This window comes from Canis lupus, chromosome 2 (assembly GCF_011100685.1).
Source record: "Canis lupus familiaris isolate Mischka breed German Shepherd chromosome 2, alternate assembly UU_Cfam_GSD_1.0, whole genome shotgun sequence".
NCBI lineage: Eukaryota > Metazoa > Chordata > Mammalia > Carnivora > Canidae > Canis > Canis lupus.
In genome coordinates this window covers 54,234,261-54,256,816 of record NC_049223.1, presented here as the reverse complement: position 1 = coordinate 54,256,816, position 22,556 = coordinate 54,234,261, and the positions used below count along the sequence as shown (strand labels likewise).

At 47.4% G+C, this 22,556-nt stretch overlaps 1 long non-coding RNA gene across 1 annotated transcript; it reads right to left on the bottom strand.

The window, feature by feature from the left end:
• Positions 1–374: 374 nt before the first annotated feature.
• Positions 375–21,783, bottom strand: LOC119870287. The gene is made up of 3 exons (XR_005355657.1): positions 21,217–21,783; positions 1,277–1,380; positions 375–556 (listed from the first exon to the last, which is right to left on the bottom strand). It is a non-coding gene; the product is annotated as an uncharacterized LOC119870287 (long non-coding RNA).
• Between the last annotated feature and the right edge of the window lie 773 nt (positions 21,784–22,556).

Below are 22,556 nucleotides of genomic sequence, written 5' to 3'. Positions count from 1 at the left end.
TTTTTTTTTTCCTGGATGGTTAAGCTTGGTTAAGCAGTTGATTCTTTTTTTTTTTTTTTTCTTTCAAGATTTTTTTTTTCTTTATTTATTCATGAGACACAGGCAGAGGGAGAAGCAGGCTCCATGCAGGGAGCCCGACATGGGACTTGATCCCGGGACCCCAGGATCATGCCCTGGGCTGAAGGTGGTGCTAAACCACTGAGCCACCTGGACTGCCCTGCTATTTATATTTTTGAATCTCAGTTTCCCCTTCCAATATATTCTCATCCAAGATCTATATGATCAGGGTACTTGAAATGGAGTACTTTACTCACAATTAATATTTTGTTAATATTTTAATCAAAATATATACTAGGAAGGCAGTTTTCTTTTTTCATAAATTTATTTTTTATTGAGGCAGTCAGTTTTTAATTATCTACTAGGGACATCTGCCCATAAAAGAGTAGTCTTGCGCATATCATCCGAGCAGCTATGCATTCTTCTAAGCATGGGACCAGTGAGCCATCGTGTCAATCCCTGATACAGGATCACCTGAGGAACTTTGCCAGGAGCTTATCTGTTGGAGAATGGGGTGGGAGTTCAGAAGTTACTATGGTAAGAACTGAGCTGGGAAAGGCAACTGAGACTTTACAATGTGGACTTGAGAGTGGTAGGCTGTTGGAGAAGGGGGAGTCAACTGGGAAACTCAAATTAGAGAGACGCGGAGCTGAACACCCAACGCAAACTGAAGAGACAGGACAGATCTCAGCAGCTGGATCTGAAGCCAGTTGGAACCTTGTCCCCATGGCAACTTCTATGGAACATACAAGAAACGATGCGGATCTAAATGATGTAAAAGGGGAATGGAAAGCAAGAGAAACCACCCGACTCCAGAGGCTGATGTAAGTCATTGGGTTTCTGAAAAGGCCTCTTTCTAAGGGTGGGACCCTCTTGCCTTAAAAGTAGCTTCCTGAGCACATGCTCAAGACACGGAATCTGACCCACATAATGTATTTCTGCAGAGCCCGTGCGGGCCCCTGGTGACCACCACTCTTTTCTCTAAGTTTTGCCAAATTGTCTGATTTGTTATCTCTTCTAGGATTTTGCAGGGAATTAACATCTGTGGTTTCTAGAAACAACTTCAGGGAAAAAAAAAGAGAAACACAGGAGATTTTCTTGCCTCCAGTCATTTGGCACCTCTTCTTCTTTAAAGAGAACCAATAACAGGTTTATAACTCCAGTGCCAATCTTTGGTACCCTGTGGTATGACTCATCTGGTCTTGAAACTTGTACTCACTTTGTGCCAGTAGGTCTTCTTTCCTACCCCCTCTCCTATGTTTGGATGATGTTTTCTCTAAGCTGTTTTTATTTTGCAAATTTTCAGTTTGGAGATCCTGGTCCCTGATGGAGGAGGGAAGAAAAACAGGAAATAAGCAGTGCTGCCGGCCCTGTCATCTGTCAACATTACATCATCTGCTCCTGGCCTTTATGTCTTCATTGTTTTTCATCCCTGTGCAGCTTCCAAAAAGCCCTTGCTCTGCCCTTAACCTTTTTCCCCCGAGCCTCAGCTTGCTCTGGGATCTCACCCTTCCGGCATGATTGCTTCAGGTTTGTGTCACTCCTTTGAATTTGTCTTTGACTAGATGCACATTTTATTTTCAACAGAATAAAATGTTACCACTAATATTTTATTTAGCAACCTCTTCCGTCTCTCCTACCATCGTAGAGCATCTGGCTATGAGATCTTACTTCTGTTTTTCTGATTTTAATGCTGAGCCTTCATAATCTCAGACCATACGCTAGCAGTACAGTTCTAGAAGAGCATGGCTTAGAAAAGAAATTTCAACCCCCAAAGGACATGAGATTTCAAAAGACAAAAAAAAAAAAAAAAAAAAAAAGGAAAATCAGAGTAACTAGGAAAATTCGAGTACTTAAAAACCCAAATTCTCCTGACCATCTGGAATGTTTGTGAAAAATGCAAACCCTTGGCCTCACTGTGGACCCCCTGAATCACTAGGGTGGAAGCCAAGGCATTCTTTTTTTCTTTTTTTTTTTTTTTTCTTTTAGAGAGCAAGAGAAGGGGTGGAGGCACAGAGGGAGAGGGAGAGAGAAAGAATCTTAAGCAGGCTCCATGCCCAGCACAGTGCCTGATGCAGGCTCAATCTTACAACCCTAATATCATGACTTGAGCCAAAACCAAGCGTCAGACATTTGACCAACTGAGCCACCCAAGCACCCCACCAAGGCATTCGTTTTTAGACAATTTATTCAGATGTTTCTTATTTATACCAAAGTTGGACAATCACTTCATTGGAGGCCAAAGAAAGTAGAGTAAGCTTTGATGGTTGAAATGTCTTGGAAAATCAAAGCCTACCCATTTCTCTGCATACCCGCATCACTATGAATTGAAACTCTACTAATTTCAAAGGGTTTATTTCAGCCTGGGTCAGAAAGAGTTGAAACACTGGAAGAGACAAGACCCTTACTTGAGTATTAAAGGAGAAAGTCGTAGGGCCCAATTACAGAACGAGAATTTCATGCTGACATTAGAATAGTCAGTCTCACATTATTCTTAAAGCATCCCCATTCCATTGGACAAGAACTCGGTATGCACAAACTCTGATAAATATCAGGGCAGTGGACAGTGGAAACACATGAGTGTGGAGCCTGGGAGACCTGCATCGTGGTACTGTCTTCCACTTCACAGTTGAGTTATTATTCAAGTTGCTTACCTAGAGACGCAAAACAGAGATAAGACTATGCTGAGTCCTGAGAGTAGGCAATATATCAATGAGTAAATAGTATAGCCGCAAAGCACGTACTGCATATCAAGTGCTCAACCTATATTTCTTTCTCTTTTTCCCTTAGGAAAATATATGCCCAGATAGGAACTGTCCTTCCCATTCCATGGAGAATTCTTTCAAAAACCTCACATCCAATTTAGTTCAGTAAAAAAAAAAAAAAAAAAAACTGCCACAAACAGTCAAAAGTTCAGGACAAAATGGACTGAATATGCCTTCTTCAAGTGGAGTTCTAATTTAAGACTTGCCTTCAAATTAATTATTCATTACCTGTTCAATGTTATTGTTGCTCTATTGTAATTTCACAGAGAGGTCTCCTAATAAGGATCTAAAAATTAGAAATCTGTTCTACAACGAATCTTGGAATTCTCTTCATGAGAAAATATTCTTGGAATATGAAGGCTATGGGATTTTGGAATTCTCCCTCACACAAATTCCTTTCTTTTGAATAATATTTAATCTCTGTAACTACAGGGTGAGTCCTAGGAGACATATCTATGATTACGGTTCTGTTCTTTTTTAACTAGCAATGCCGACCGACCGACAATCCAGGGCTTAATCTGTCCATCTACACATCTGTTATGAGCTCCGTAGCACCTACTTTACTTGCTGGACCATTCCCTCAAACTCTAACAACCCCTTAGTACCCCTCCTGATACTTGTTTCCAGATTGCCAGAACTTTTCCTGGATGCCTTATGGGGAAGCCCTCCTGCAGTTAGGAAACCCAATAAGGAGTTTTGATTTGTGGTCACATGTTACATTTACAGAATGACTTCTTTGGTGGTAAGCCCTTAGGATAGAACCCTAGAGTGGAGCTTGGAGCCAGGCCATTCTGCATGAAAAACAAGGCCTAGAATGCAATTTTTTTCAGTGCCTGTTGCTGGAGGGATGGCTAATGAAGTGGCACATCATTAAGGACGCATCAAGGTGCTGTTTAAGCGTGGAACTTGTTTTCAGACTCCAAGCAAGAAGTGACCTTTTTTTCCAAAGAGGCTTAAAACTTTATTCTTATCACTATGGCACAGAGAGGGCAGCCAGAGGGCCCTGTGAAACGAATCCTTTTCATTAACAGTCAGCCGTTTTACCAACAGGGAAAGGAGGCAGCCAACATTTGCCAGGTACATTGGAGAAGAGCAGAGTTGTCTGTAAACATTCATTAGTAAGATTCACTATATAAAGCAAGTACATGAATAGAAAGAGAAGCCAGGGGGGATGGAAGGAAGGAAGGAAGGAAGGAAGGAAGGAAGGAAGGAAGGAAGGAAGGAAGGAAGGAGAGGAGACCGAGAGAAAGGGAAGGATACCTGGAGGCGGGAAGGATGGACAGATGGTTGGTTCTAGGGACAAAAGCACCAGGGGACCCACAGAAGAGGATGCAGATTACCTCGGAGCAAAGACTCATTCCTCAACCTTATTTGTTAAGGGTGACTGAATGTTCTGTGGTGAGCGGGAACTGGAGACTGATAAGAAAACCTACTGCATGTTCCTTAAAGTTCTTGCAATTAACTGCATATGTCAAATTGTATCTAATTTCCATTAATGATTCCAGTGATTCCTAACTATGTCTTCATTTTCATGACCCCTTCTGAGGATGCTCAAAGGGAGCTACCTGGCTAGGTGAACGCTACTTGTTACTCTGACGTCAAGTGTAGTAAAATCCAAGTAATCTGAGACCTTGCACATCCATTCTCAAAATTCTGTCTCAATGAGGCTTACTTCCCAAGATTCCTGGGTCTTAGAAAACAAGAAGCGGAAGCGATCCATAAAAATGAACAGAAGCTAAAAAAAAAAAAAATTAATAGAAGCTCCTAGATGTATGTTTTGGTTAGTGGTGGGGTCCTTCCACAACACTTATCCTGTAACCCTTTTACTTAATTCAGGGATCTCACATAGGAAACAGGAAGCAGCAAAGGAGTATTAGTTAAGGAAGGCAGTGATCAAGACAGTGCTGGGCGTTTAGAACTAGCTGCTCTAACGAATAAGAAAATACAAAATGTGGGACACCTGGGTGGCTCAGCGGTTTAGCACCTGCCTTTAGCCCGGAGTGTGATCCTGGAGACCCGGGATTGAGTCCCACATCAGGCTCCCTGCATGGAGCCTGCTTCTCCCTCTGCCTGTGTCTCTGCCTCTCTCTCTCTCTCTCTCTCTCATAAATAAAATCTTAAAGAAAGAAAGAAAGAAAGAAAGAAAGAAAGAAAGAAAGAAAGAAAGAAAGAAAGAAAGAAAGAAAGAAAGAAAGAAAGAAAGAAAAGACAAAATGCTTCAAACACCACAGAGGTTTATTTACCTCAGACCAAGATAGACATTTCTCTTTGGAGGTTGGCTTATCTCCATTCACCTGCTGTCATTCAAAGTCTCAGACCAACATTGACTGTGCGACCCTCATTACATGGTTTCTAAGGTCATCGTAACCAGCTCCATCCCAAGATAAAGTGCATGGAGGAGTGTTTACAGGAGACTTCTATGGGCCAGGCCTAGAAATGGGACATATGACTTCTGTGCACATTCAGTTGGCTAGAACTTAGTCACATGGCATCACCTACCTGCAAGGGAGCCCGGGGAACATGGTCTTAGACAAATGCCCAGAAACATAAGGAAGCAAGTTAGTGAGTGAATAGTTAGCTGTCTCTGACATAAAAGGTATGCATATTTATGCCCCCGTCCCTACACAAATCTAGAATAACAATGCTTCATTTCCAGAACCATGACCGAAAGTCAAAAGATGGTTACATTTACTACAATAGGAGTAGAGTAAGAGCCACTATTTACTGGACACTTACTGTGTCCTAGGACCCATGTTAAATTCACACATTATCCCATTTAATCCCCATATCAATCTTGACTGCAGAAAGATGACATGCTGAGAGCGGGTAAGTCACCTGCCTAGTGTCTCACACTCAGTGACAGCTGGGATTGGAACCCAGGCTAACTCTGACGGCCAGGCCCTTTACTGCCTCATTATACATTCGCCACCACATCACAGAAGGACCAAAATGTAAATCGCAATCTGCTCCAAAGTGAAGCCAGAGTTCTTCTATTTTCAACATCAGGAAAAGGAAGAAATGATCCTCAGATTTTGAAAATCCACACGTGGATGAACTTGAAATAGAAAATCAGGAAAGCCTTTGGCCAAGTTTAGAAATCCCTCGAACTCCTTGGATTCTGCTATTGAAACCTTGCTTGAGCCTTTCTGGTTTATTTTTAGTTTTTACCAGGCACCATTTCCTGGATTGGTGAAGCAGGTTTAAATATTCTTATAAGTATTTTGGACATAAGTGAGATTTTTTTTAGCTGAATGCGAAAGAAATGCAGATAACTGTGCGATGAGCATATCCAAAATAAATAAGAGCCAAATACTTAAGCAGTAAGAGGACGTATCTACCAAAGCCTGTTGGGCCTTCCTGAGGCTGGCCTTCCTGAAACCTCATGTGTTCCTACCGTCTGTTGTTCCTGGCCTGAGGCTGGAGCCTGAAAACCCTATGATTTACTCAGAACCCTTTCCCAAATCTGTTTGAAACCCTAACAAGGGCCATGCAGATCCCTAAACTCTGCAAGCACTCTCATGACCCTTGTGGTTTGACCTCAGCTGCCCGTGTGGAATTCAACACCCGGGTGATCATTTAGGCCAAAGTCAGGAGATGGAAGTAGAGATCTGCACCAGAAATCCCAGGCAAGTTGGAATTGTCAATTCTGCTCACCCCTTGCCATAGGTAGCAGCTTTTGGTAACTGTTGGCCAGGCATACCCTCAGGTTTACGTTCAGTATGTCTTCACAGATGGTGGTCTGAATGCAAGAGCATCTGTCCTCCTGCTACATACCGACTGGTAAGCACCTTGCTCACCTTTTTGAGGCTGTTTGGAAAAACGATCACCCTTTACCCCTCTTGTCAGTCTCCCAGGCTTGGCCTCACTAGCTACAGGTATTAATGTGCATCATACCATGAATCATGCTGTGAATGGAATCTTTGCCTCCCATCATAACCATAGAAATAAAAGAGGTAAAAACAAACAAATTTGCCCTGTTACCCACCATGACAAGATCACCCTTTCCTTCCATGTAACTGCATTTTTATTAAAATAAATAGAGTGAAGTGACAACATTCTTGTAATATGGCAAACTGTTTACAAAGCTGGGTGGTAGGGCAGCCCGGGTGGCTCAGCGGTTTAGCGCCGCCTTCAGCCCAGGGCGTGATCCTGGAGTCCCAGGATCGAGTCCCACGTTGGGCTCCCTGCATGGAGCCTGCTTCTCCCTCTGCCTGGATCTCTGCCTCTCTCTCTCCCCTCTCTGTGTTTCTCATGAATAAATAAATAAAATTTTTTAAAAAAGCTGGGTGGTATACAGGGTGATCATTATAAACTAGTCTATGCACTCATGTCATGATTTTTAAATATTCTGTAATAAATCAAATATCAAAGAGAAATAATTTAGACTGAGTTTCTTGTTTTAATTTCTAGTTCTACGAATCACCACTGGGTCCTAAGCCACAGGGAACTTAAATCCTGACAGCAACCATGTGAGCTTGGAAGGGAATCCTTCCCCATTCAACCTCTCAGATGAAACTTCAGCCTTGCTGGCCACATTGACTACAGCCTCATGAGAGATCTTAGAGTGGAGCGCCCAATTAAGGCATGCCTGCTTTCCTGACCCACAGACACTGTAAGATAACAAATGTCTGTTATTTCAGCCACTAAGTTTGTGATAATGTTACTATGCACTGAGAGATAAATGACAAGATGCTTATACCTGGAAATGGCAGGCCTCCTCTCCTTGGAGGTCATCAGTATAAGGTAACTGGGCAGTTTTAAAGAATACTTTTGCTTGAGTGTCACCCTCAGATACACTGATGTGAGTGCTCTGAGCTGTGGCCTAGAGATTAGAATTTTGAAACTGCTTAAATTATTCGATTGTACTACAGAATTTGCAAACCACTGCAAAGCTGGTTATTTCCTGTTTCCCTTCTTTTTCAGCTGTCACTTTTCTGCATTCTGAGATTTCCTCCTACAAATCACCGTCCTGCATACTCACTTCAGACTCTTTGGTCTGCCTGAGTATGTAAACAATCATTTCTTCTCTTGTACACACTCTTTCTTCAGTACTTTGTTCCAGTCAAATAGCATTGCCCACCCAGTTGTAGAGTTTCCAGAGACAGTGGCTCCCAGAAGAGGGATAAGTAGATCTCTGTACTTCTGCACCTTGACCTAATGGTAATGGTACCCAGGTGGGGAAGTGTAGGATGGCGGTGTCTGTCAAGAGGGAAGGAGGAGCAGGAAATATCAGACGGAGTATAACATTTTTGATCCATTAGTGACACATTCTGGCACAATTTAAGAAGCTGCAAGAAACCATCAAATATTCTAGCTTTTAAGTGTAACAAGTAATGAAGGAAGAGTCACGATAGTGAGCATATACAATAAATGGTAGGTCTGAAATTTTTTGGAGAAAACCATAGCCTTGTTCCTTCCCTGGGTAAAATACCAGATAGTACTCTCACTTCCTCGGTGTTTGTGTTTAAGGGCCTATGTCTGTGCATGCCTGAGTATAATATACAGAAATATCAACTGCTAAGTTATTTTTACCAGTCAAAATGACTGGTGGCTGACTTGTTCTGACTGATAAATGTGTTTCTGATTTGTCTTTGCAGCATAACACAAAGGACACTGGGCAGAAATCTGCCCAGAGCAATGTGATTATTACGTTAATGGTTTGGGACCTTGAGGGCCCCAAACCACAAGGGCACAATAACCTGACTCGAGGGAGAAAATCCTGCCCTGGCTAGAGGCCAGGGGGACAGCTGACAAGGAACATAGATCGCATGTGTACAACTGGCTTCATGCTCTGTTCTATCACCTCATGCTCTGCTGATCCCCCTGCACACAGACACCCCGGAACACCAGCCTCACTGCTGGTCTCCAGACACTACTGCTGACTATGACTGATCATTGCCTCCTCTCCCCGACCCTAGCTGCTAAACAATGCTAGAGGTGAGACATTGATTTATTACTTGTTTGCTATTAAAAGTGGACTTTATAAAAAGGAAAGCAATTTTAACAGTGCCTTGCTGTGAGGGTTTTTATCCCTTCTTAACCCTTCCCTTGAACAAAGGAACCCCGAAATTAAAGCAGCAGCACACCTCACTCCCCACAGAGCTAAAGTGCTCTGTGTCCTATCCAAAGTGCCACCTATCAGTATAAGGTAACTGGGCAGTTTTAAATAATTATCAGAGGCAGGAAAGCAGAGTGGATGGGAACACGTGCTTTGGCATCAATAGAATAAGGTCTCCCGACTTCACAATCCCAGGGCAAGCTACTTACCTGCTCCAGGCCTCTGCTTTCTCACCTGCTAACCACAGTACCAGGCACAGGTTAAGTGCTCAAGGAATAGGAGCTATTATCATTGTTATTTATACTTTTCCACTCCGAAATGTGATCGGTTCAGAGTCACATTCACAAACTGAGTTACAGTCCACAAAGGCTGGACGATTATTGCCACCATCCCCATCCATTCCCTCAAAGAGGAAGTCGAACACAGGATAGTGACTTCACTCACTCTTAGTTACCCATCCATATATTTTTCCATGTATGGAAGTCAAAATCTCCATTTTTTCTTAACAAGTACCTATGGCATCTACAAAGCATAGTACTTGGTGCTAGAGGAGAGAAAAACACAGAAGACTTTTGAGCTTAGACGTAGATTCTTCCCCCTTCAAGCTTTCGGATGAGACCTCAGCTCTGACGACGTATTAATTACAGTCTCACGAGAAATCTTAAAGCAGAGCCCCCAATAAAGTCATGCCTGGTTTCCTAACCCACAGAAACTGTGAAATAATAAATATGTGTTTTTAAGCCACTAAGTCTGTGCTAATATTGTTACTAGAGGCACCTGCTTTAGTAGCTTATAATCTAGATGGGGAAACATAACACGTCTACTACATGTCAACAAAGAGTAGGTAATAACATTTGCCTACTGGTATAAAAATGTGTTTAATACCCAAAGTGATCTATGATTAATCACATGTAGAATTTTCACTCTTTATGAATAAATAATAAACCCTACAATACAGTATTGAGGACTTGATTGTGTGTGTTTAAATTCAGATGGTGAATGTTAAAAAAATGTTTTAAACTTTACAGAAGGTAGGTATTGTGCTATTTTTTTAGGTGGGCTTTGTGCTTATCTTTATCCACTAAACATACAAAAGAAATAGATGCGTAAGGTAAGATTTCAAAATCTATACCTACGCAAAATTTACTATTATCATAGTATTAGCTTTGGCTACCCACAGTCTAGGGACGAACACAGTTTTCATTTGCTTTGACTCATCAACCAGTTTTTAGACTAAGTAGAAGCCCGGGTGGAGTTTGAGCCATGACGCTCTGGATTCCACATTGAGAAATGATGAGGGAAGACGCCCTCCAACTCAAAGCAACTATGAAGGTTTCTCTGGCCTCCCATAATCCTCTGCTAACTGTATTATGGAAATGATGGTAATTACTTCAAAGTCCCTGGTGATTCCTATGTCTTTGGTGCCGTTCACTGTCAGTTCACCTCGGCCAACCAGCTGTCTCATGGACCTGCCTTTTGTACCAAACCTTTAATGAAACTGGCATTTGTGTCAATAAACTTTAAGCCCATCTTGCTGAGATAATTATCTGGGTCACTCAAATTTCAGCTACTTCAAATAATTATAGCCTTTTAGCCTTGAGTATAAGGTGATGATTAAAGGAGAAGGAGTCGGGGTCCCCATGCCTAAGTCAATTAGATGGAAATGCCGGCAGGTCTCAGCGCAGGTCTCTGATTTGAATGCACAAGCCTCTGGGCTATGTCAGAGCCTCACACAGAATAAGTCATTCATGGAATACACATTTGTTTGGCTGAACCACGATCTAAAACGTGGACACAACAATTTTACACATTTTAACACATTAACAATTTAACACATTAGCTGTTGAGGGGAAAAGCTATCTCACAAACACCGTCACAGAGACTGCTGTGTGCTGCAGAACACTCAGCATCAACAACCAGAGTGCAATTCCATTGTCCTTAAGAACAAAGATTATAGCAAAAACCACTATCTAGATTTCAAAGCTCTCCATATCCAGCGGCTCAAGATCGGTTTTACAGCATCACTCGATTTCCTTTCCATGGCTTGGTAAAACTTCAAGGGACCGACTTTTGGTCATTTCACGTTCATCCCTATATTCTTAATGAGACAAAACTCACTGATTACAAAAAGGACTCATGTTCTCACTTTGGTCAAAAGCTTGAAATGTTCTGGAAAAAAACTCTCTCTAGAGACCGGGAAATTGTAACACTTAAATCCCTTTCCTTCTGTGGACTGGAAAGACAAAGCCTTTTATTAATCACCCCCGCCCCCACTTCCATCTCCACCTGTCAACGTTTAAAACTGGAGACTAATGGTAGACAGGCTTCTCCTGCAGATAGTAATTGCCTTTCCAACAGAGAAGCTATCTCCAAAGCAACCGAGATATGAGCTATGAATTCAAGCTGCGACGCTCTATGTAAATTGCTTGCGATGAAATTGAAATTTCCCAAAAGAAAGCTGCACTGATTCAGTCTATTAAATGCCTTCCTACCTCAGAGGCAGGGATGCACTCCGGCAGCTAGGAAATAGCCCACACCTCGTACACGGTACACAGAGATAAGACCCAGGCGCTTTATGACCTGGTCTTAAATTTTAAAGAAATCCCATCATTATTGATAATATAATTCAATAATTGCTATTCAGTACTTAAAGCAGCCCGACTGTCCACAGCTGCCCACATTAGTTCCAAAATGAAATCATGATGTTTCATACGCCCCCATCTCACATTAGCTTGTTTTTCCCACATGGGCTTTGTCATGCTTCTGTGCAATGTATTTTTGGTCTTTGGCATGCCTTGACTACTCAGTATTAAATGTTCCCATAAATTTTTTTCTGTTTTGCTTGGTTTTTAGTTTAGTTTTTTTTTTTTTTCCATAAACTCCTCTACCTCCAAAAAGAGGATCTAGGGCCAGATAATGTTCTGTTGTACTAAGCAATGTTATTATTGTCCGATTAATAAACGATGTGACTAAACAGCCTTGCCTTAGGGGATGAAACAGGTGAACCCTCATGAGCGTAAAATTTGGTGAACACTTGACATAGACTTCCAGGTCACTGAACCTCTCATACTTCATTTGGCCCACATCTGCCTCCATCAGCCATTACCCACCAGGCCCACCCTGTCTGGAGTCTATCCTACTCTTCCCACCCCCACCCTCTCTACACACTCCATACCTTATGCTCAGGCTCCCTCGAAATCTGCTTATGAAAATCAAAGAAGAGGGGAAAATAAACACGAGAAGTCCACTCTGAGGCACAATGTCCCGCAACATTCACTGTCCCCATCTTCTTCTATCATAGTACAATCCTTGATTTTTAGCTGGGCACATGGCTGCCCGGGGTGATACTTAGGAACAATCTATGATGAGTTCAACCAAGCCAGGGCATGTAAACGGAGGTTTCCTTTTGGCCATGTTTGGGAAATTCCATTAAAATGGGGATGCGCCCTTTGCCTCCTTTTTTTCTTGTCCTTTCCTCCATCTGATGTCTGATAGATATGGCTAGAGCTCTAGCTACCATCTTGGTACAAGAAGCCTAAAGCCATGCCCTAAATATCACAGAGAACTCTCCGGAACAGAGCCACCATACTAGCCCTGAACTGTCTACCCCCCAGACCTTACAGTGAGAAAGAAACACACTTCCAGCTTGTTTAAGCCACGATTACTTGGGACGCCCACTACTGGCAATGGCATTTGATCCTAACTATAGGCACTCTGATTTTGACTAGCACCAGAGACCAGTTTTGTTTGCACTCAAATCATGAATTTTTAAGCACTTAATAGGATCACATGCTTGACAAATGTCTGGCAAACTAAAAGACAAAGCCCATTAGTAAAGAAAAAGTTCCTTTTATTCACCCAAGCCAAAAATATCAGAATTTTAACAAATGAAAACAACAAAAACAAATCAATCTTATTTTTTTGTAAGCAACTTGTCCTGGCACTCTAGGATCTAGGTTCAGTAGACTGTTCACCGACTATGAGATTGCATTGTCTGGGACTCACTTTGCTCATCACTTTGCCTCTTAACTCGGGGGGATGAGAAGTAGGGAGGGCCAGCACGAGAGGGGGGCCTAGCGGGTACGCCTCTGGCCCCGCAGCCATGCTTCAACCCAAGCTCCTCTACCTTTAGAATTCCACATAAGATTCTGTTTTAAAGAGTTTCACTAAGGAAATGAGAATTTTTCAAAATCCCCAGGCTAGATAGCATGTAAGTTCCCTCCTAGTCCTGACATTTTATGATGAGAAAAACTCCCCCGTGGCCACAATGAGGCAGGTGGTGGCACTGCTGTGGCATTGAGACAAATTGGGAGTGGCAGTGTCCTGGACGTGTTGCCAAAGGCAAAGCCTGAGTCATCGAAGGCAGAAGCCGGATAGGAAGATGTCAGATCCAGGGGGAAAGCGACAGTACGGGAAAGACTGGATTTTGGTTTTTTTGTTTTTTCTGTTTGGCTCCAGTTATGCACTAACTAGAAGGACGAGGACGTGTAAAGAATAGACATTTCCTTAACAGACACATAGTAAAAGCCACATACTGATGAAGTCACGCACGATATAAATGAGCAAAGCAGATGCTTCCTGGAGGCAGCTCATCTCATTTATTCACGAGGTGCTCAACCGGAGGAACGGGGCAAGGCCTGAGTGGTGGCGGGCCCCCAGCGGAGCTTGCCAGGGGTCGGCCCGGCTGGGGACAGCACGGGCCCTCCAGCCCCGACGCGCAGGGCCCTGGCCGGGTGGCAGCTCTGCCTCCAGGAACCTCACCCTCCGCTTCCGTCACCCCCCGAGAAGCTCTGACAACTCCCGCCTCGACGCCCCAGGTTGAACAGGTGCACCGTGATGCACGGGAGCCAGGAACCAGCCCAGGGATCCTTCTGGACTCTACCCCTCGACTCAGGCGTGCGTGGAGGCGGGACCTATGGCCAGCAGCTTCCAGGGCCTTCGGAGCCTGGGTCAACACCAGCAGGCGTCCCTGGAGCAGAGGCCGCGTCCACACGGCCGGCAAGCCCGGCTCAGGGCCTGGCCCCGGTGCGTCCCCTCCGTGACACTGGGAGCGGCACGCCCGCGAGGCCGCCCTGGCCGTGACTGCACCTGTCGGCCCCGCGCCAGCCGGGGCACCTCGGTCCTGGTGCCTCTGCACGAGGCAAGGCGGAGGGTGCGCCACCGCCCAGCACGGGGAGGGAGCCCAGCCGGGCCCAGTGGCGCCCAGACCCTCCCGTGGCCTCTGCTGTCCCCCGGCAGAGGAGAGGAGCGGGGTGCCCGGGCCCCCCAGGAAGCCCGCCTCGGCGGTGCCCGAGCCCCCCCACCCCCCGGAGGCCTCAGCCTGCCCGCCCTGGCAGCACAGGGCCCCGGGCACCTGCCTCGGCCGCCAGTCGGGAGGCCACCTCTTCAGGAGCTCCGCAGTTTTCCGGGCGCCCACCCACCCCGACAGAGTTCCTCCAAAAAATAAATGCCTGGGCCCCATGCCTTCCCTGGGGGTTCAGGATTTCTGGGGTTGGCCCGAGCCCAGTGTTGGCAACCGCTGTTGAGCAAAGCTGGACGCTCAGCACCCCCAGGCCTTGGCCTGCTTGGATGTGGTTTCACACCTGCCATGGCCCCTCTGCAGGCCTATGACCCCCTGCAGGCCTGTGACCCTCCTGCAGGCCTGTGGCCCCCCCTGCAGGCCTGTGACCCCCCTGCAGGCCTGTGACCCCCCCCTGCAGGCCTGTGACCCCTCTGCAGGCCTGTGAGCCCCCCTCAGGCCTATGAGCCCCCCGCAGGCCTGTGACCCCCACGGGATAGGGCTGTGCGGCCCTCCCCACCACAGTGCCCAACAGAGTTCCTGACATTCCACAGCACGTCCAATGACGTCTGCTGAATAAAATCAAATAGTGATAACCCAGAATTCAGGGCTTTTAAAAAAAATAAAAGAAAAGCTCACCACAGCTCAACGTGATAAATCAGGTGAGATTATATGTGTGCACATGTGCGTGTGTCACGGCTGCACAGCTGAAAACACACTCCCACACAGCCCTATGGCTCCTCCTGTGAAGCAGAGCCTGTCCCCAGCTGTGGGGCCTTGGGCAAGTCACGCTCTGAGCCTCAAACGCTTCACCCTTAAAACGGGGAGAATAACGCCTCCCTCCCGAGATGGTCGAAGACTCAGTGTGACAACCCAGCACCTGGCACACGTCCTGCGAGCATCACTGTCCTTGTCCCTACCGTCTCCTCATGTTACGCAGGGTAAACCGAGGCTCAAACAGGGCAAGTGACTTGCCCACAAGATCCCGCAGGGCTACGTCCCAAACCGAGCTCTGCTGGCTCCCAATCTCTTATTTTCTCGTGTATCGTGTTGCAGACATTTTTCTGATGCAGGAAGCGGCAGGCAGCCCCAGCCCAGGGTTCCAGACGGGGACACTCAGGGACAGAGGAGGGGACTTGCTGGAAGCCAATCCTGGGGAGGTTACAGAACCAGAGTCAGAGCTCACGGGGTCCCCAGGCACATGGTGTGTGCTCATGGGGGGTCCCCAGGCACACGGTGGGCATGCTCTTGGGGTCCCCAGACACACGGTGGGCGAGCTCATGGGGTCCCCAGGCACATGGTGGGCGTGCTCACGGCGGGGGGGTACCCAGACACACAGGTGTGCTCAAGGGGTCCCCAGGCACATGGTGGGCGTGCTCACGGGAGTCCCTGGGCACACGGTGGGCATGCTCACGCGGGGTGGTCCCCAGGCACACAGTGGGCATGCTCACGGGGTCCCCAGGCACATGGTAGGCGTGCTCACAGGAGTCCCCAGGCACACAGTAGGCGTGCTTACGGGGGGTCCCCAGGCACACGGTGGCAGCTCACGGGGTCCCCAGGCACATGGTGGGTGTGCTCGCCACCTCCTGTCGCTCGCAGCCGGGGAAGCCCGCCCTCCCCATGACTCCTGGCCCCCCGGGAGCCAGGGAAAGATGAGGCTGCCCTTGGGGATCCCCCACTCTGCCCGGGCCGCCCACACTCGTTATCCGCATCCTGACGGGGAAGCTCTGGGGAGCGCTCTCCGGGGCTCTGGAGCGTTCTGCGAGGTGTAAGTAGCCACTACGAGCCTCCAGCTTGTCCAGGACGTGCGGTGGCCTCTCTCCCGGCTCAGCGGGTCACAGAGCTTCCCCCCAGGAGGAGGCTCTGCTGTCCTCTAAGGCCAAGGACGAGAGGAAACTAGACACAGCGCCCAGTAAGAGGGGGCGCGGGGCAGGAAGCCGAAACCACACCAAAATATTTCTAGCAATTATGTCTGAGTGATTTTTGTTTGTTTGTGCTGTTCCATGACTTTTTCTTTTTTTTAATAGCAAGGAGATCCTAGTTTTCCAAAGAGAGAGCGTGCGTGGCGGTGCTTTACGCTTGTCCAGGCAGGAATTCACGAAGCAGCAACTGCCTCAGCTTCTGGCTCTTCCTTCACAGCTGCCGGGCAAGCCTGAGCTGAGGCCAAGGGGGGCGACCGGGCAGGGACACGCGGGTCCCCAGCAGAGGCACAGCCCCGGGCGCCGTTGGCCAGGTAAAGGAGAGCCCGGCCCCAAGCGAGGCCACCTGTAGGCAGCGGCTCCTCCTCCTGCCCACCTGCCCCTGGCCAGGCCCCTTCGCCTCGACGTGCGCCCCACGACCCGCTGCAGCCAGAGGCGGGGGCCTTTCGCTTGTCCACTCAGGATCTCATCCTCCCAGATCCAGGGAGAGATCTGCAACCGGCCCCAGAGCAGCCCAGAAAGGGCCACTCCCCTGCCAGCATGCGCCAGGATCCTTGCATACCGCGGGCTGCCGTTCATCCAGCCCTGGCCGCTGCCCCGCCAAGGCCCGGGCACCGCACTAACCGGGAGCTGAGGCCGCGGTGCGGGGGCTGCAGACAACACTGGACCACGGCCAACCACAGACCTCACCTCCGATCCCCTCGAGGAATCTGCACAGCTGATATTATTTCGATTTTACGGATGAGGAAACCGAGGCTTAGAAAGATTAAACAAGTAGCTCCAGGTCACAGAGCCCGAGGGAAACAGCCAGGGTCTGACCCCAGGTCCACCAGAGAACTCCAAAGTGCGCCTTCTACCACCGGCTTCATTTATTTCTTAGCAAAGGGGGGAATAGCTCCCTTGGCTCTGCGTTCCCGAGGCTTCACCAAATACGCCAAACACACTGGAAAGGATACTTCACGTTTCTTGGTACCTGCACGATGCCTAGCATAGCATCTGTTCCATGAGAGACGCCTAATAAATAGAGGAATGAATTAATTTAATGAATTATCTCACTTCGAGCCCCTGGACTCACCCACCCTTTCCATCTTCTCCCTAATTATCACCCCCCTCTCTCTCCATCACAGCCAAATTTTTTTCTAGCCTTGTTCACATGCAGTTGACATAGACTATCGTGTAAGCTTAAGGAGTTCACGGTAATGACTTGGGCCACGTATGTGTCACAAAATCATTAACAACGGTAAGGTGAGTTAACACCCCCGACGCCTCACATAATGACCAACTGGTGTTTTGCAGTAAGAACATGTCAGATCTACTCTCTCCACAACTTTTTTTTTTTTAAACATTCTTTTTTTTTTTTTTTAGAAAGAATTTTTTTTTAAGATTTATTTATTTATTCTCGAGAGACCCACAGAGAGAGAGACAGAGACACAGGCAGAGGGAGAAGCAAGCTCCATGCAGGGAGCCCGATGTGGGACTCAATCCCGGATCCCAGGATCACGACCTGAGCCACAGGCAGACGCTCAACCGCTGAGCCACCCAGGCGTCCCTCCGCAACTTCCAAGTAGTCTATAGTACAGTGTCGTCAACCACGGGCACCGGGCTGTGTATCATGTTACACCTCCAGGACTTAGTCTTCTTACAGCAATTAGCCTATGTTGTTTTTTCACCCGAGTAGAGTTGATATATAAAGTTACCCTAGTTTCAAGCATACAACTTAGTGAACTGACAAATTCGCCCATGATGCTGTGTCCTCCGCGAGTATAGCTGCCACCTGTCCCATTACATAACCGTCACAATATCATGGACTCTATTCCTTATGCTCTGCTTTTTATCCTTGTGACATACTCGTCCTAGACCTGGAGGACCTTATCTCTCTCTCGCTCCCCTTTTGCTTTGCCCAATCTGCCCACAACCACTCTCCCCTGTGGCCGTCATCATTTTGTTCTCTATTTACAGTTGCGACTCTACTTTTTATTTATTCAATTTTTTTTTTAGATTCCACTTATGAGCAGAACCATATAGTATTGGTCTCTCTCAGTCTGACTTACTTCACTTAGTATAAATAATACCCTCTAGGTCCATCCATGTCGTCTCAAATGTCACAATCTCATTTTTCAAGGCTGTGTAATATTCCGTTGCATATATATACTACATTTTTCTTATCCATTCATCTCCTGATGGACACCAGGGTTGCTTCCAAATCTTGGCTGTTATAAATAATGCTACAACAAACATAAAAGTACATGGATCTTTTTGAGTGAGTGCCTTCACTTTCCCTGGGCAAGTACCCAGGAGTAAGATTATTGGATCATACAGTATTTCTAATTCTTGAGGAACCTCCACACTGTTTTCCATAATGGCTGCACCAATTCACATTCCAACCAAGAGTGCACATGGTTTCCTTTTCCTCTACATCCTCACTGACGCTCGTTTCTTTCTCACAGCCAAGATTTTAAACAATAAGCTACAATCTCTCCATCAGCTTCCTCACAGGCCTTTCCCTCTTCAGTCCTTTCTGGTCCTGCCTCCACCCCCTACCAAAAATGCTCTCTGCAAGACAGTCCGTCACATTGCCATTAAACCCAGTGGGCACCTTTCCATGCCCATTTGACTTGTCCCCTCAGCAGCATGTGACACCTTGAGATGTCACTGCCTGGGCTGCCAGGACTCCAGTTTTCCTCCTTCTTCTCTGGATAGCCCTCCATGGCTCCTTTGTCATTCCTCTTCCGTGGCTCCTCAGTAAATGTGGGCATCCCCAGGGGTCCAGCCCAGCCCCACACCTACACCTGTCGCTGTCAAATCTCCATCGCCTGCCCGGAAATTTCACCCAAGACCTAGACAGAGGCTCTCTCCTCAGATTGTTGGAACCTGCACTCAAGGCTCCCTCCCACAAAGCTGTCCTCCTGCCTGTGCCTCATGCAAGAATTAATGGCATCCCTTTCATCCTGACACTGAAAACTCCTCCTCCTCCCTTCCCTCCAGTTGGCACCAGATCCTGTTGACTCTACTCCTCAGTAATGTCCTTAATTGTCCACTTCAGTCTCCCACGGCCACGACCTCCTTGCAGGGCCTCACTACCATCCCTTCAACAGCTAGCAACTGATCTCATTTTCTTCAGCCAGTCTTGCCTCCTTCAATTCATCCTCCACCCCAAGCTGGAAGGAGCTTTCAGAAATTGCAAATCTCATCACTCTGCTTTAAATTGTTTTTTCTGGATTCCTCCTTGATTCAAACTCATGATCATGGCCTCCAGCCTGATGATGACCTTTCTAGCCTCAGCAGGTGCTCTCCATTCCCATCGATGCTCTAGCAATATTAAAACAGATGTAGTTCTGGTACCATGCCCACTTCTCCACCCCAGTATATACCTTGGTACTTGCTGGTCCTGCTACTTGGAAAGCCCTCCTTTACTCCTTTTATCATTTGAGGTTTAGTTCAGGGGCAATCCCTTCTAGGAAGACCTCCCTCAACCTTCAGTCCTGAGTTTGAGGTCATCCTCTGGGCTCCCACCCTTTCCATGCATTCCTTCCTCACAACATCTAGCACACTGCTCTGCGACACCACATGTCTTATCTCCCCTATTAGACTTTAAGGTCCTCAAGGGCATGCACTGTCATTCTCATCTGTGTACTCACGGTGCCTCTTACCACCGCCAAGGTCGGTATACAGAGATGTTCAATGGAAGGATGAGTGGAAAGGTGGGCAGATACGAATGAACAGAAATGACTGAGACCCCAATGTAACAGGAGTTAGGGGAGCTGTCTGTCCACACCCATCCCTTGACTCCTCATCCCCCAGCAATGGAAAGAGTAACCCTGAAAAATGGCTCCAATGCCCTGTGCTAAGCAAAGTTCTAAAAGTGATCTAGGAAAAGCATATGGCACACACAAAGAAACAAAGTCTGAGAACCAGCCCCGATTTTTTAAATGGGATATGTCCAGATTGGCATGAAAAGAAATTCAGAAAATGTGATTATATACAATTTTATCCACATCTACCTTCTAGAGGAGAGCAAAGAGCAAGGTTTTCACCCAATAAATAGTCTAGATGTTCCCCTGGGAATAATGCATACGACTCCACACCAAGCCACAGGGATCTTTGACAAAGGGGAATCTCCTAAAAATATCCAAGCACCTGCTTTGCCAAGAGAAAAAAAAAAAAAAAAAAACAAAAAACGTGCAGTTAATTAGTATGTTGGGAAAAGAAAGACTTCTCAAAATCATAACAGATCTTTCATCAAGGCCTGGAAATTGATAAAACCAACTGGACTGCTAGCCTCACAGTCTCCATAACGATACTGAGTTTTTCTGAGTGTGGGACGCTGGACCCCCTCTCCCAGAGCTCAACACTTCACACCACAGCTTTCCTCTCATCCTCATGACAACCCTGGGCCGACGGCAAGGCAGGCGTCTTCACCCAGAGAAAGCAGATAAGGAAAATGAACGGGAGGAAAGGAGAGGACCCTGAGCTTAGGGAAAGCTGACGCCAAATTCTCTTTCTCGGCTCTAGTTTGAAACAACGTGAAAGGAAATTTGCAACCAGCGAAGCATACGTGACGAAAACACATGCAGCATTTCTGCCTGTCAAAGGTGCCCCCAGCTACCCTCGAAGGCGGCCCTCCTCCCATCCTCTCCCTTATTCTCCTCATTCACGACACTCCAGCTCGCCCTCTGCTACTCCTGTCTATCATTCAGCAAAAAAAGGCAAAAAAGAAGGAAAAGCCCACACCTTCTTGGTCAGTGAAGAATCCCTATGTGACTCCTTCCACTGCTAGTGCCCATCTCGAACCCAGGAGGAGTTAGGTGGGGGACACGGTCACAGTTCTACAGAGACACAGAACCAAAAGGAGATATATTTAGAGAAAGGTAGATGATAGATGGATAGATAGATAAGAGAGAGAGAGAGAGAGAGAGACGGATTGCCCATTGAGGGTCTGAAAAGAACAAAAAGGATGGAGGGAGGCCAAATTCGCTCTCTGCCTGAGCTGAGACATCGATCTTCTTCCGCCCCTGGACACCAGCGCTCCTTGTTCAGGCCCTTGGACGCAGACTGGGACTGTCCCCATCAGCGCAGACGTGCACCCCCGCCTCGCGGGGCAGGCCCAGCATGACAGTTGGCCCCTCGATCTCCCCTTACCTGTAGCAGACAGACGCGGTCCTCCAATGGAGTGATTTCAGAGGCTCAAGAAACACTTCTGTTCCTAAATTTCTGCCCCGCCCCGTGCCTGAAGCCTGCTGCAATGATTCCTTCCAAGTGGGTTAGGCCATTGCCCTCTGCCCACCCCGCTTCCGTCCTTAAAATGCAGATACTCCTGAGGACAGTAACACCTGACAACACATTTGCTCTCAGACTTCGGGGCGATCCAGCAAGTCTGGGTGGGGGGCCTGGGCATCAGCACGCTTTCCCACACCCAGAAGAAATTTGTGGAGGACACTCGGAGCGACATGGTCCTTAACCCACAGTGTGGTCTTCTTTTCCAGAGCTTTCCTCCCGGCGTGGCTGAGAACACAGACTGCGGGCTGGCCTGGTTTCTCAGACACTCCTGCTGCAGAGCCAGACCCCGGAACGCCGAGCAATAGGGGCCCTGCACGCCCATGTGCATTTGCACACGCGCTCACACGCGCACACACACACGCAGAGCTGCTGAATGCCGCGTCCCCCACCGCCCCTCGCCTGAACCTAGACCACCGGCCAGCCTGCCTCTGCGGCCCCAGATCCAAAACGCTGGGTAGGCCACAGCCCCCCTCCTCCCACAGACCAAAACACAGCGGAGAGGCAGGCAGCACATTCCTGCCTGAGGATACAGATCTCCGGGCTGATTAAATAAATACAGCTTAATTAAATTAAAGTCAGATCAGAACCTGCCTAAACTCGGCTGGCCGCACAGGAGAGTCCCTCATGAATGTTTCATTTTCATAAATGAATGATTATTTGTCTGCTTCGGGGCTTGCCCTGAAGGAAGCGGTGCCTCTGGGTAGAGAGGGCTCCCTCCAGTCAGAGACAAACAGTTACGGGGTATTTTTGTTTAGAGGCCCAGGAGGCTTTGGGACCTTCCTGTGGTCTTTGTGGGGAGTAAGCATCATGCCCTGGCTATGGGTACAAATGAACGTGGCCCAGGCTGCTCCCCTAAAGGCAAAGAACTGTTCAAAGCTCTGGAACAGCCACCAAGTATAGGTGGAGAGACAGAGGGAAACAGAGAAAAGGAGAGAAAAAGAGACAGAACCTGGTAAAGCTACAAACCACCTGCACATGAGGCTTTTACAATATGCTTAGCAAGTGTGTGGGGGGGGGCACCTGTTCCAGAAAATGTTCTCAAAAGAGTTAAGAGCAACAGCGCAAACCTCATGGAACAGAGAGAATTCCAGAACAGCAGGGCAAAGCTCTGCCCACGGTTGCCTTTGAGAGGCCCCCGGAGGGGCACATGGATGGCGCCTCCCAAGGGCCTGAGGCCGCTGCTGTGAGTCACCTGGGCTGGG